We start from the raw sequence: 12,753 nt of genomic DNA on the forward strand, positions 1-12,753 counted from the left end.
ATATGGAAAAACTGCTTAGGTGACATGTTGTTTTAGCTTTCACTGCACAAAGGCGTTTACCAGAGGAAAGTCTTTGGAATACATAGTGCCCTGGGTGAGTCAGATCAGCAATCATCTTTGTGGTATGTTTCCTTATCCTGGTCTCACACAGGATTTGAATGGGTGTTGAGTTAAAGTATATAGTCTTTTCACAGGCTCTGATGACGTGCTGCAAATTAGCCTTACCCTGAGATGAGGCAGCATTAAACCAAACAGTTACATGTTAGGTCAGAATGGATTCATTGATGGTTGAACCACTATTGCTTGAGAGAGAGGTCGAGAGCATCCACTCATAGTGCTTTACCACACCCACCACAGGACAAACCACCTGGACTTGGACCCGAGTGCAGTTAGTGACACCTCAGCATCACATTGGAACAGTATGAGGTTTTTTTTACAGTGGCTGGAGTGCCAATCCTGCCATCAACCTCCAAGTTTTCCCTGTAGGGTGGAGGGCGTGCTTGCTCATACCCAGGATGAAGCAATTGCAAGTTAAGGGCCTTACAAGCTCAAAGGCCCAAAGGAATAGAGTCACTTCTGGCGTTTACAGGATTCGAACCAGCAACCTTTCGATTGCCAGCACAGATCCCTAGCCTCAGTGTCGATTTGTGCATGTGTGCCGATTTGACAAGCCTAATGAAGAAAAGCCTGAAGGTGGAGAGTTCTCGGTGGACAATATTACATGAGGGAGATTAAATTTCTGCAACTAACACACAAAAAAGAACATTCTCTGTTGGGCTTTCTTGATAATACATGTGCTGTTATTGTATGACTTAAGGGTTTGTGACAGCAGAGAGCACAGAATCTTAAATTACTCTGTTGTCCCAAAATCTGAGCCATTTATTGCAAGTAAAATGTGAGCTGGTGGCTCTTTCCTGAAGTCTATCATCATTTAGTGAGTTTTTTGAATGTTAAGGTCCAAATTATTAAGACTGCACCACACTCCTAAATGTTCCACCTCTTGTATGTATATGGACTCATGATTATTGAGCCAGAAATCAGAAGATTTTTGGCATCGTTAACAGTAGTGCATTTTCAACATTCTTAAGTAAGGACACCATTAATAAATTATGTGCCAAAGTCTGGAGAGACTTGTATTCTTTGTAATTATAATTAAATAGATATTTCCTTTCCAACTGTGTATAGGTAGGTGAGCTAGGAATCTTACAGTTGAGGTAAGGGACTAGAAATGTAGAGTATGTTACCACAATAAATTGTTCATTAGGAAGTGAAATCCAATTGGGTGTTACCTGAAACAGAGGTGTTAAATGATTAATGATTATTCTGAATTTGATACTATTTGATAAATATGTGAAAATGTAATGTAACAATCACAGTTACAGTGTTGACCCAGGTACATTTTGAATAATCAAGAAATATATGTGCAATTGTTTTAACAAACTGCCTTTTATGTTACAGAGTTCCAGAGATTCAGAGCCAACTTTGGCTGCATCAGCCATAAGGGAGGAAGGTACTAAATCACTCTATAGGTATTAACCAGACATAGCCAAATTATCTTATCAACTTAAGTCTTTGGTATCTGGGAGGAACACAGAAAAACCCAGAGTGAATGAAGGAAAAGATATGTGTGAAGTGAAAGGCATAAGAATGAAGAGAAATCAGTGGACCCATATTTAAAGTGGATACAGGGCCAGATCTAATGACAAGGATGAAAACATGACTCATACAGTACATGAACAAAAGGGACAGGTTAAACTGTGTTTGATTTAAGAAGTAAAAAAAAATAATAAAATGGGAGAACATGTTAAATCCTCAAAGAAATTTGATTTGGACAGTATTTTGGCTCAGGTCTATACAGGCAAGAGTGGCGTTTGGGGGTGGCATGTGGGGCGACCGCCCCAGGCCCCACACCTAAGGGGGCCCCGCTTTTGAGGTTCGCGTGTCCCGTTCAAGTGGATTTGTCAAGTTATATTCTCCAGTGGTATCATCATGAATTAGGAATTGCACTTTTTTAATAGATTATATCATTATATTTTGATAAAGTCCACATGCTATCTTGCAGAAATTTAGCTGAATACTGGAAAGAGAAAATCCGGTGTATATTAACATTATTTTTATTAAATTCACATACAGTCCACACATAGTGGTAACAGCGTTTGATGTAACTAGCCCTACATGGGGTTGGTCAGGCCTAAGCCCTACATGCCCCTAAGGCCACCTCTGTATACAGGCATGAAACAGCGGTCCCACCTAGTGAATAACACCACCACTGATTCCATGTTTTAGACACTTAATATGTTTCTGCAATGATGTGCACTTCATGTTTCTTTTCAAACAAAGAGAAAACTAATAAAAGGTTAATCAACAAAATAGCTCTGCAACTGTGTATACTATTAGAAAAGTTTAATTACCAAAAAGAGTCCTACAACTATGTACACTATTTCTGTGTCTGTAATTGTCAGTTTCACTTTAATGAAAAATAGTTGGCTAGTACATAAAAGCAGTTTTCTTGTGATGCTGTTATGCAAGGCCGCAATTCACAGCATTTTGTAATTCGATACAAAAGCATTCATGTGACTCTGTTTAAATCTAAACAGTTGATAATACTGAACACTTCCAGCCTCCTGAGGACAGAATGTGGGAAGTGTGTGTGTGTATGTTTTATAAATTATCAATGTATTAGTAATGGCTTTAAAAAGCAATCTAAACAATCTAAATATGTCAAGCAACAGTTTTCATTTCTTTGTAAAAAATAGTCACTGAGTAAATTAAACCTTGATACACACACACTGCACATGATTTCAACCACTACTGAAACAGTAGACAAAATGTATTAATTTACTGAATCTGATAAATGCAGGTTGCCCATGGCAGAATCCTATTCCTGGCAGTTTTGGGTCAAAGGCCTGGGCAGTGAACAAACCCCTTCGAGGTCACCCTAATTCAAACAACATTTATTCACATAGCACATAACTTTAAAAATCAATAAACAAATGGGTATCGCTAGCTAAGCAGAGGCAAGTTACCCACTCTCCACTCCTGATGTCACGCTTACCCTCCCCTTGGCCCGCAGCCACTGTCTCGGATTAGCATGAATATTTCGCTCCTGCAAGTGAACTATGATTCTTAGCCCGATGAGAGAAGTCACAAAATCAACCAGAATGTTCAAGCAAATTCTAGAAAAAAAACCCGATCCAAATCTGTTAAGTAGTTCTCTCGTTCGCTAGCTAAGTAGATGAAAGGTACATCCCGAAGCTGGCATGTGAGTGAGAAGGGCCCCGCCCCCATCCCCGCTGCGCTCTCTCAGATTTTCGCAAATTAATCGGTACTGCAAGTGAACTATGATACTTAGCGCGATGAGAGATGTCACAAAATCAACCGGAAGGTTTATGCAAATTATAGAAAAAAAAGCTGATCTAAATCTGTTAAGTAGTTCTCAAGTGAAAAGCAGACAAACAGACAGATAGATGTTGGATTTTTACCACATAACCTATTTATGCAAAAAACGGATTAAGTGGATTTAAAAATGGAAGGATGTCCTCTTTTTACAAATTAAAGTGGCTTTGTATTAGTACAGAGGTTACTGCTGTTGCCTCACAACTCCAGGAGACTGGGTTCAAATCTGAACCTTGTAATTGTCTATGTGGAAGTGTCATATTCGTCAGGTACCTTGTTTTTTTCCCAAAACCCAAAAAAATTGCAATTAAGTTTGACAAGTGACTCAAAAATGGGTCAGAAATTACTGACTATAGGTATGTGAGTGAGAGTGTCCTTTAATGGACAGTAGCTTTTGTTCAGGATTGTTTCCTGCATTTTGCCTAATACAGGTAATATTTGGTTGTGGCCCCTTCAAATCAAATTAAGTGAATTTGGACTATGGACTGATGTATGGATGGTTCACGGTTATTCATACAGGAGGTGTGACTGTAGTTAGTAGGACAAACAAATTAATTTTAATCCCAGATTCAGTCCCAAAAAGTAACCCTAAGCTATTTAGCTTTTTTCTCTGATTTTAAGTTCAAAGTGGAACATTTTCAATGTGTCTAAATTCTGCACTGTGAAAATTCAACTTCTTTTCTTCACCCCACAGAATGAAGAAAGAATTGCCAATAGAATTGTCATGTTTGATTTGTGGTCAGACTCTTGTGCCAAGTCTGTTCCTTTTAATTCTATGTTCTCTTCAGAGGCTGTGCCTGTATGTGAGCATTTTAATCTTGTGTTAAGAAATAGACTATTAAAAATGGTTTCTAGTGGATTAGCAGTAGCTAAAAAACATTTTTCATTAGGCAACTTCTCTGGTGGGCGGCACGGTGGCACAGTGGTAGCGCTGCTGCCTCGCAGTTAGGAGACCCGGGTTCGCTTCCCGGGTCCTCCCTGTGTGGAGTTTGCATGTTCTCCCCGTGTCTGCGTGGGTTTCCTCCGGGCGCTCCGGTTTCCTCCCACAGTCCAAAGACATGCAGGTTAGGTGGATTGGTGATTCTAAATTGGCCCTAGTGTGTGCTTGGTGTGTGGGTGTGTTTGTGTGTGTCCTGAGGTGGGTTGGCACCCTGCCCAGGATTGGTTCCCTGCCTTGTGCCCTGTGATTGGCTGGGATTGGCTCCAGCAGACCCCCATGACCTTGTGTTCGGATTCAGCGGGTTGGAAAATGGATGGATGGATGGAACTTCTCTGGATATGGTTATAGATGCCAGCCTTTAAGAGTTTTCATCTAATATGGACACAATGATCCTGTTTTGGCATTTTAAAAGTTTTATTTTTTTTTAAATCTCTTGTTTTTTAGTTCTTTTGGAAAATGTGGAAGTCACACCTTAGGGAGGAAGGTATGGTCATGTCCCCCTACCAGATTCTCTATGCATTCTAGTCACCAGGGTCCATTTTGCTTGTCTGCTGATGAATTTAAACAGACTCTTGCCCTTCACTGTTGACTAAGGTTCTTTGTTTCATTTTGTTTATTGTCTTATTATTCTTGTTTTTAATCTCTTGTTGTACTGTTACATTATATTATATACAGTATAATCTACCAGGTTCATTTGACCTGTTGTTTGATTCGTGTAATTTTTACTACATTATCATTTGCTTCTTGTGTTTTTTCACTCATTGTCTATTGTTTTTTCCACTTTGATCATGACTCCTCCTTCTCCAACTGTTACTCGCAAGAGTATGAATTCAACCTTTAATAACAGCACTATCCACTCTCACTCTCACAAACATGGCTGTGTCCACTGTCCTCAAAAATGACTATTCTTAACAAGAGAATAATCACAAGTACCAGCAAAGATCCATTTTGGGGAGGGTTGAGCAAAAACTGTCATAGCAATCTAGGATTCAGAACTAAGCATCTTTCAATAAAATATTCATTGTAATCTAGATCACTTAGAACTGGCATTTAAGCAAAAACAGGCATTACTGGGAATATTCACACATGCCATTATATCCAAATCAAGTTATTTTAGACTCACTAGCCAAAACAACAGAATGTCGTTGGATATCTAGGAAATTGCTGAGGACATGCAAACTGCAAATAGAAAACATCTCAGATGGGAATCAAACAAGTGTAAAAAAAAAAAAAAAAAAAAAAAACTCACCATTTCAAAAATATTGCTTGGATTGTAAAATATAGAGCACACTATTCAAGCTACAAGCACTGTTAAGTTATAATCAAATAACAATTCATTATTACTATTAGGAGTTATTTACACAAATTTGAACCTTTCTAGCAATATACACAGATAAACTACTGACATTTTAATTATTTCTACTATAAACTTAAGAAATACTTATACGTATGAGTAAATCCTTAAAATATCTACTCTACTCTCAATATTACATTTCTATCTTTCTTTCTTTGTATTGTATAAAATGCGTTATTAAATTGATTTGTATTCTATACGATTATGCAAGTTAAAATGGAGAAAATCGTTATACTGACGAGTTATCATTCCCATACAGTTCCTACCAAATAAACTGTTATAATTTTTGTTGTCATTCTATGGAGGGAAGATGGAAATATCCCAAAAACTAGTAATTTATTATTTCACTGGCAGAGGAATGATCCTGTTTCTTTCCATGAAATTCTCTTTTAAATAGTTTTAACTCTCAGTTTTTTTATCATCAAAACCAAAAGGCTAAAATGAAAGTTGAAGTCAGGGTAGATCATATTATACAATTAATTTTCCATAATAACATTATCATATCATATCTTTCCAATCTTTGAGACTACTAAAGTGAACCAGAAAGTGGACACCCAAGGATAGGTTACAGTGTTGTAGAGCCCATTCATAATCATTTGAAGGTCTTAAAGAATAAAACTGACATTTTAGGAAAGCCACTTTAGTTTATAAATTACTAGTCCTTAATCACTTCACAGACATAGCAGAGCTTTCAGAATAAAATAAAATATCTAAATCCAGTATGTATAATGATGTAAACTTCCAAATGATTAGGAAAGATATCACTAAGAACTTAAATAATGCAACTGCATTAGAAAGCCTATATGACATAAAATAATATTCATAATGTCCCAAGACTGCATTAAAAAGTTCCATCTATTTGTCTCTTCCACATATGTAAATGAGGTTATATTGTAGGTTCTTGTTAAACCCAGTTTAGTAAATATATTGGATTGATTTACAGGATTAAATCAAGATTGAGGAATTTGGAAGAAGATCAATGTAGGTACAAAAGTAGGGTACAGGAGAAACTATCTTTAGCTTACTAAAAATATCAAAGGATTTTTAATAACATTATGATAAATGGAGCAAAGAGTTACAGCTGAAAGAATTCTTTACTAAATTATCATTCTAACAATATAGCCTACTAATCAATAACCAGTTTATGTGGCTTGAAATATGCAAACCGTGAAAAGCTAATTTCAAAAGATGTCTGCCACAAGCTCTGAACCGCACAGTGAAAAAAAAGTATGGGAAAGCCCTTATCTCGTATGTACGTGAAAATATCTTGTATGTACAGGATACTTTCACATATGTACGAGATGTTTTCACGTACATGCAAGATAATTTTGCGTACATACAAGATGTTTTCACGTACATGCAAGATACTTTCGTGTATGTATAAGATACTTTCACATACATACGAGATAAAGTCAGATTAAAAAATACAAAAGTGCGCTTCCGGGGCTGCCTAATTACGCCTTTACCAAGGCTATGATGCTTCAGTTTGACGTCACTTCCATGTCTTGTAGCGCAGTGCTATAAAAAGCAGACAGGTGGGCTTTTATTTATTAAAGGAGTGTGGGATGGTTGGAGGTGAGTTTGACTGCAGTGGGTCAAATCCACTGGCAAACCTGGCACACTGGGTAATCCATTGCACTGTGCAAAAGGAACTGCGATATTTAAAGGCACAGCAGATACAGTCATGGCCTAAATTATCGGCACCCCTGGAATTTTCCCAGAAAATGCACCATTTCTCCCAGAAAATTATTGCAATTACAAATGTTTTTGTATATACATGTTTATTTTCTTTATGTGCATTGGAACAACACAAAAAAACAGAGAAAATAAGCCAAATCTGACATCATGTCACACAGAACTCCAAAAATGGGCTGGAAAAAATTATTGACATCCTTTCAAAATTGTGGGTAAATCGTTTTATTTCTAGCATATGATGCTCGTTTGAACTCACCTGTGGCAAGAAACAGGTGCTGGCAATATAGCAATCACACCTGAAGCCAGTTAAAATGGAGAAAAGTTGACTCAACATTTCTGTTGTGTGTCTGAGTGTGCCACACTAAGCATGGAGAACAGAAAGAAGAGCAGAGAATTGTCTGAGGACTTGAGAACAAAAATTGTGGAAAAATGTCAACAATCTCAAGGCTACAAGTCCATCTCCAGAGATCTTCATGTTCCTTTGTCCACTGTGCGCAACATAATCAAGAAGTTCACAACATATGGCACTGTAGCTAATCTCCCTGGACGTGGACGGAAGAGAAAAATTGATAAAAGACTGCAACGAAGGATAGTCTGAATGGTGGATAAACAACCCCAATCAACTTCAAAACATATTCAAGCTGTTCTGCAGACTCAGGGTGCAATAGTGTCAGCTCGAACTATCCGTCGACATCTGAATGAAATGAAACGCTATGGCAGGAGAGCCAGGAGGACCCCACTGCTGACACAGAAACATAAAAAAGCCAGACTTGAGTTTGCCAAAATGTACTTGAGGAAGCCAAAATCCTTCTGGGCGAACATCTTGTGGACAGATGAGACCAAGGTAGAACTTTTTGGTAAAGCTCATCATTCTACTGTTTACAGAAAATGGAATGAGGCCTACGAAGAAAAGAACACAGTACGTACAGTCAAACATGGTGGAGGTTCTAAGATGTTTTGGGGATGTTTTGCTGCCTCTGGCACTGGATGCCTTGACTGTGTGCAAGGCATCATGAAATCTGAAGACTACCAAAAGATATTGGGGCGTAATGTAGGGCCCAGTGTCAGAAAGCTAGGTCTGTGTCAGAGGTCATGGGTGTTCCAGCAGGACAATGACCCCAAACATACGTCTAAAAGCACTCAGAAATGGTTGAAGACAAAGCGCTGGAGAGTTCTGAAGTGGCCAGCAATGAGTCCGGATCTAAATCCGATTGAACATTCATGGAGAGATCTCAAAATTGCTGTTGGGAGAAGACACCCTTCAAATCTGAGAAACCTTGAGCAGTTTGCAAAAGAAGAGTGGTTGGAAATTCCAGTTGAGAGGTGTAACAAGCTTGTTGATGGTTATAGGAAGCGCTTGATTTCAGTTATTTTTTCCAAAGGGCGTGCAACCAAATATTAAGTAGAGGGTGCCAATAATTTTGTCCAGCCCGGTTTTTGAGTTTTGTGTGAAATGATGTCAGATTTGGCTTTTTTTCCTCTGTTTTTTTGAGTTGTTCCAATGCACATAAAGGAAATAAACGTGTATACCAAAACATTTGTAATTGCAACAATTTCCTTGAAATGGTGCATTTTCAAGGAAAATTCCAGGGGTGCCAAAAATTTCGGCCATGACTGTAGCTAAATCCAGTTGCTGCCATTTATATTATCACATTTTTGGCAAGATGGCTCCCTAAGTTAATTTGCAAGTGACCCAGTGTGCCAGGTTTGCCAGTGGATTTGAGTAGGATATTTAAGTTTGCCTTTTCAACAAGGGTACATTTCTTGTCTGAAAACGGTGGGAATTAAAGTGGCCTGATTTGGATTTAACTCTTTAGATGCACGTTAAATCCCACAGTTCATTGGTGTAGATAAGTGATCGAGTGTGCCAGGTTTCCCAGAGAATAAAATTAGTGAACCTGCAATTGGACTGGGCAAACCTGACATTAATCAGTATGTGACATATGAATCGGGAAGCACGGTGGCACAGTGGGTAGCACTGCTGCCTTGCATTTAGGGGACCTGGGTTCACTTCCCGGGTCCTCCCTGCGTGGAGTTTGCATGTTATCCCCATGTCTGCATGGGTTTCCTCCGGATACTCTGGTTTCCTCCTACTGTCCGAAGAAATGCAGGTTAGGTGCATTGGCGATTGTAAATTGTCCCTAGTGTGTGCTTGGTGTATGTGTGTGTGCCCTGCGGTGGGCTGGCACCCTGCCCGGGGTTTGTTTCCTGCCTTGCACCCTGTGTTGGCTGGGATTGGCTTCAGCAGACCCCCGTGACCCTGTAGTTCAGATATAGCAGGTTGGATAATTTGATGGACACCATATTCCCTTAGGGGCTCTGTATGAGCATGCAGATAGATACCCCATAAACATAAAGCACATACCTAAATCCTTTGAGTCTGATTACCCTCCCACAACCCTAATCTTAACCATAGTGTAGTGTATAGGACATTTCGTGACTGACGTTGTGGGCATTACCTGATATATGTCATAGGTATTGCAGGCTGCAGTTAAACCCATTCTACTTTAATAAATAAAAGCCCACCTGTCTGCTTTTTATATCACCGTGCTATAAGAGATGAAAGTGACGTCAAACTGAAGCGTTGTAGCCTTGGTAAAGGCGTAATTAGGAAGGAAAGTGATGGCAAGTGATGGCATCATGACCATGACAATGACGTAATCAATATGCCATAACTGTTAAAGTCACCATATCTCAACCAATTTAGCACTCATATGATATATTCAGGAATGGGGCCTCAGACTATTTTCCAACACCATCATCAATAAGTCAAAAGTCATTGAAGCAGATCCGGAAGTTATTCTAACCATCTACATATTGTGACTGAGACAGCAGACTGTGAGACTCCAACAAGAAGTATTGGGTGCCAAATAGGCGACCCCGTTCATTGAACAAAAAAAAAAAAGACAAACGTGTACAGTGGCAAAACATAAAATCCAGCCATTTAATGGTCTAAACAGCAAGAGTCTCTGTCAGGAGTACAGTCATGGCCAAAAGTTTTGAGAATGACACAAGTATTGTTTTTCACAAGTTTGCTGCTTCAATGTTTTTAGATCTTTTTGTCAGATGTTTCTGTGGTATACTGAAGTATAATTACAAACATTTTGTAAGTTTCGAAGGCTTTTATTGACAATCACATTAAGTTTATGCAAAGAGTCAATATTTGCAGTGTCGGCCCTTGTTTTTCAAGACCTCTGCAATTCGCCCTGGCATGCTGTCAATCAACTTCTGAGCAAAACCCTGACTGATTGCAAACCATTCTTGCATAATCAATGCTTGGAGTTTGTCAGAGTCCGTGGGTTTTTGTTTGTCCACCCACCTCTTGAGGATTGTTCTCAGTGGGATTAAAGTCTGGGGAGTTTCCTGGCCATGGACCCCAAATTTCCATGTTTTGTTCCCCAAACCACTTAGCTATCACTTTTTCCTTATGGCACGGTGCTCCATCATGCTGGAAAATGCATTGTTCTTCACCAAACTGTTCTTGGATGGTTAGGAGAAGTTGCTCTCGGAGGATGTTTTGGTACCAGTCTTTATTCATGGCTGTGTTCTTAGACAAAATTGTGAGAGAATCCACTCCCTTGGCTGAGTAGCAATCCCACACATTAATTGTTTAGGTACAATTTTATCTTCTTTATATATGCTTCCTCTGGGTTATGCCATCCAGTAGTATGACATTAACTATCATAAGACATTATTATTATTATTATTATTATTATATGACACAATTAATAAGTGGTTTCCTTTCCTCTGCCTAAAGAAATCTCACTACGGCGCAAACCTGCGGCAGAGCATCCATGTTCATTTTACCTTGGTTTCAACTAGACTAACGGCAGAATGTTGTGCTGTGCATGTTCAAACTACCCATAAGCCATCATAAATATGTTGTATTACATGAGCTTCTATCTATTGAGGTTACCACATAATTTTCCAAGTGCCTTTACTTTTTGATTACTCTTGTATAATTTGAAACAACCTTTAGTTGGATAATATTTCTGTACTACAATTTTCAAATATTGACACAGATTCTCAAAGAGATCAAAGCTTTGACTAGACCATTGCAGGACATTGACCTTTTTGACTTTGAGCTACTCCAAGCTTATCTCATCCTTTTGTTTGGGATCATTATCCTGCTGAAAGATGAAACTTCAGTTTTTCATCTGTCCAAAACAGGTTTACTTGGAGTATCTGCTTGTATTTTGCATCCATGTATTCTTCCTTCTGTTTCAAGCAGATATGCAGTTCTTGCTACTGGAAAGTACCAAAATCCTACCACCACCATACTTTGCTACTAGAATTAAGTTTTTTTTAGATATGGGTTGTGTTACATTAGCACCATAGAAATCTCTTTGAACTTTGGCCAAAAAAATTATATATTAGTTTCATGTGACTACAAAACATTTTTTCCCACATTGCCACTGAGTCACTCTAATACTTTGAAAAACTCCAAAACGTCACAATGACAAAAGGCAAATTTGGAAACACCAATTAACCTAACACGCATGTCTTTGACGATGTGGGAGTAAAAACAGAGTACCACAGGAAGATCAACACAGACATCGGGAGAAAGTGCAGACTTCACACAGACAAGAGTTAATAACTTGGCATGGGATTTAAACCCAGGACACTGAATCCAGTGATATGTGATAGAAGTGCTAACCACTTTCATTTGGGGGAAAAACAGAAGAGAGTTCTATTAGTTTGACTAGACAAGAAAGGATTCCTTTAGATATTACATTTTTGCCTTTACTCAGTCATAAATGGTATGGCAACAGTAAAGAATAAAGATTTTACCTGTACTTCTAACAACATATCTCAATACATTCAGCTTTGACATTAACTTTAACACTAAGGAATGCACCAATGTATGCTCGAAAAAAAATGAAGAGTGGTTAAACAGGACTGGTCTACAAGAGGCATTTAATAAACTATTTCCTTAATTGTAGGCGTAATTCTCCAGCTAAACTATGTCAGTCTTACCAGTGAATATGTATGTACTGTATATAATGGAGCAATTATACATCTTCTACTACAATACTATTCATGCAGCAACCTTCCTTAAAGTGTTTCAGAAAATGTAGAAATGAACAGTTTCTGCATATACTAGCATATATATATAGATTATCAAAGACCTGTAATAAAATGCAGGGTTGCAGTATCTAATTACACTGCTCAAAAAATGAAGAGAACACTTAATCATCACAATCTAACACCAAGTCAATTAAGCTTCAGGGATATCAATCTATCCAATTAGGAAGCATTAGTGATTGTGAATCAACTTCACCTGCTTTGGTGTAAATGAAAGTGACAACAGGTGCACTAGAAAGGCAATAGAAAGACAACCCCTAAATGGGGAATAGTTTTGTAGGTG

This window comes from Erpetoichthys calabaricus, chromosome 5, assembly GCF_900747795.2.
Source record: "Erpetoichthys calabaricus chromosome 5, fErpCal1.3, whole genome shotgun sequence".
In the NCBI taxonomy this organism is placed as follows: Eukaryota; Metazoa; Chordata; class Cladistia; order Polypteriformes; family Polypteridae; genus Erpetoichthys; species Erpetoichthys calabaricus.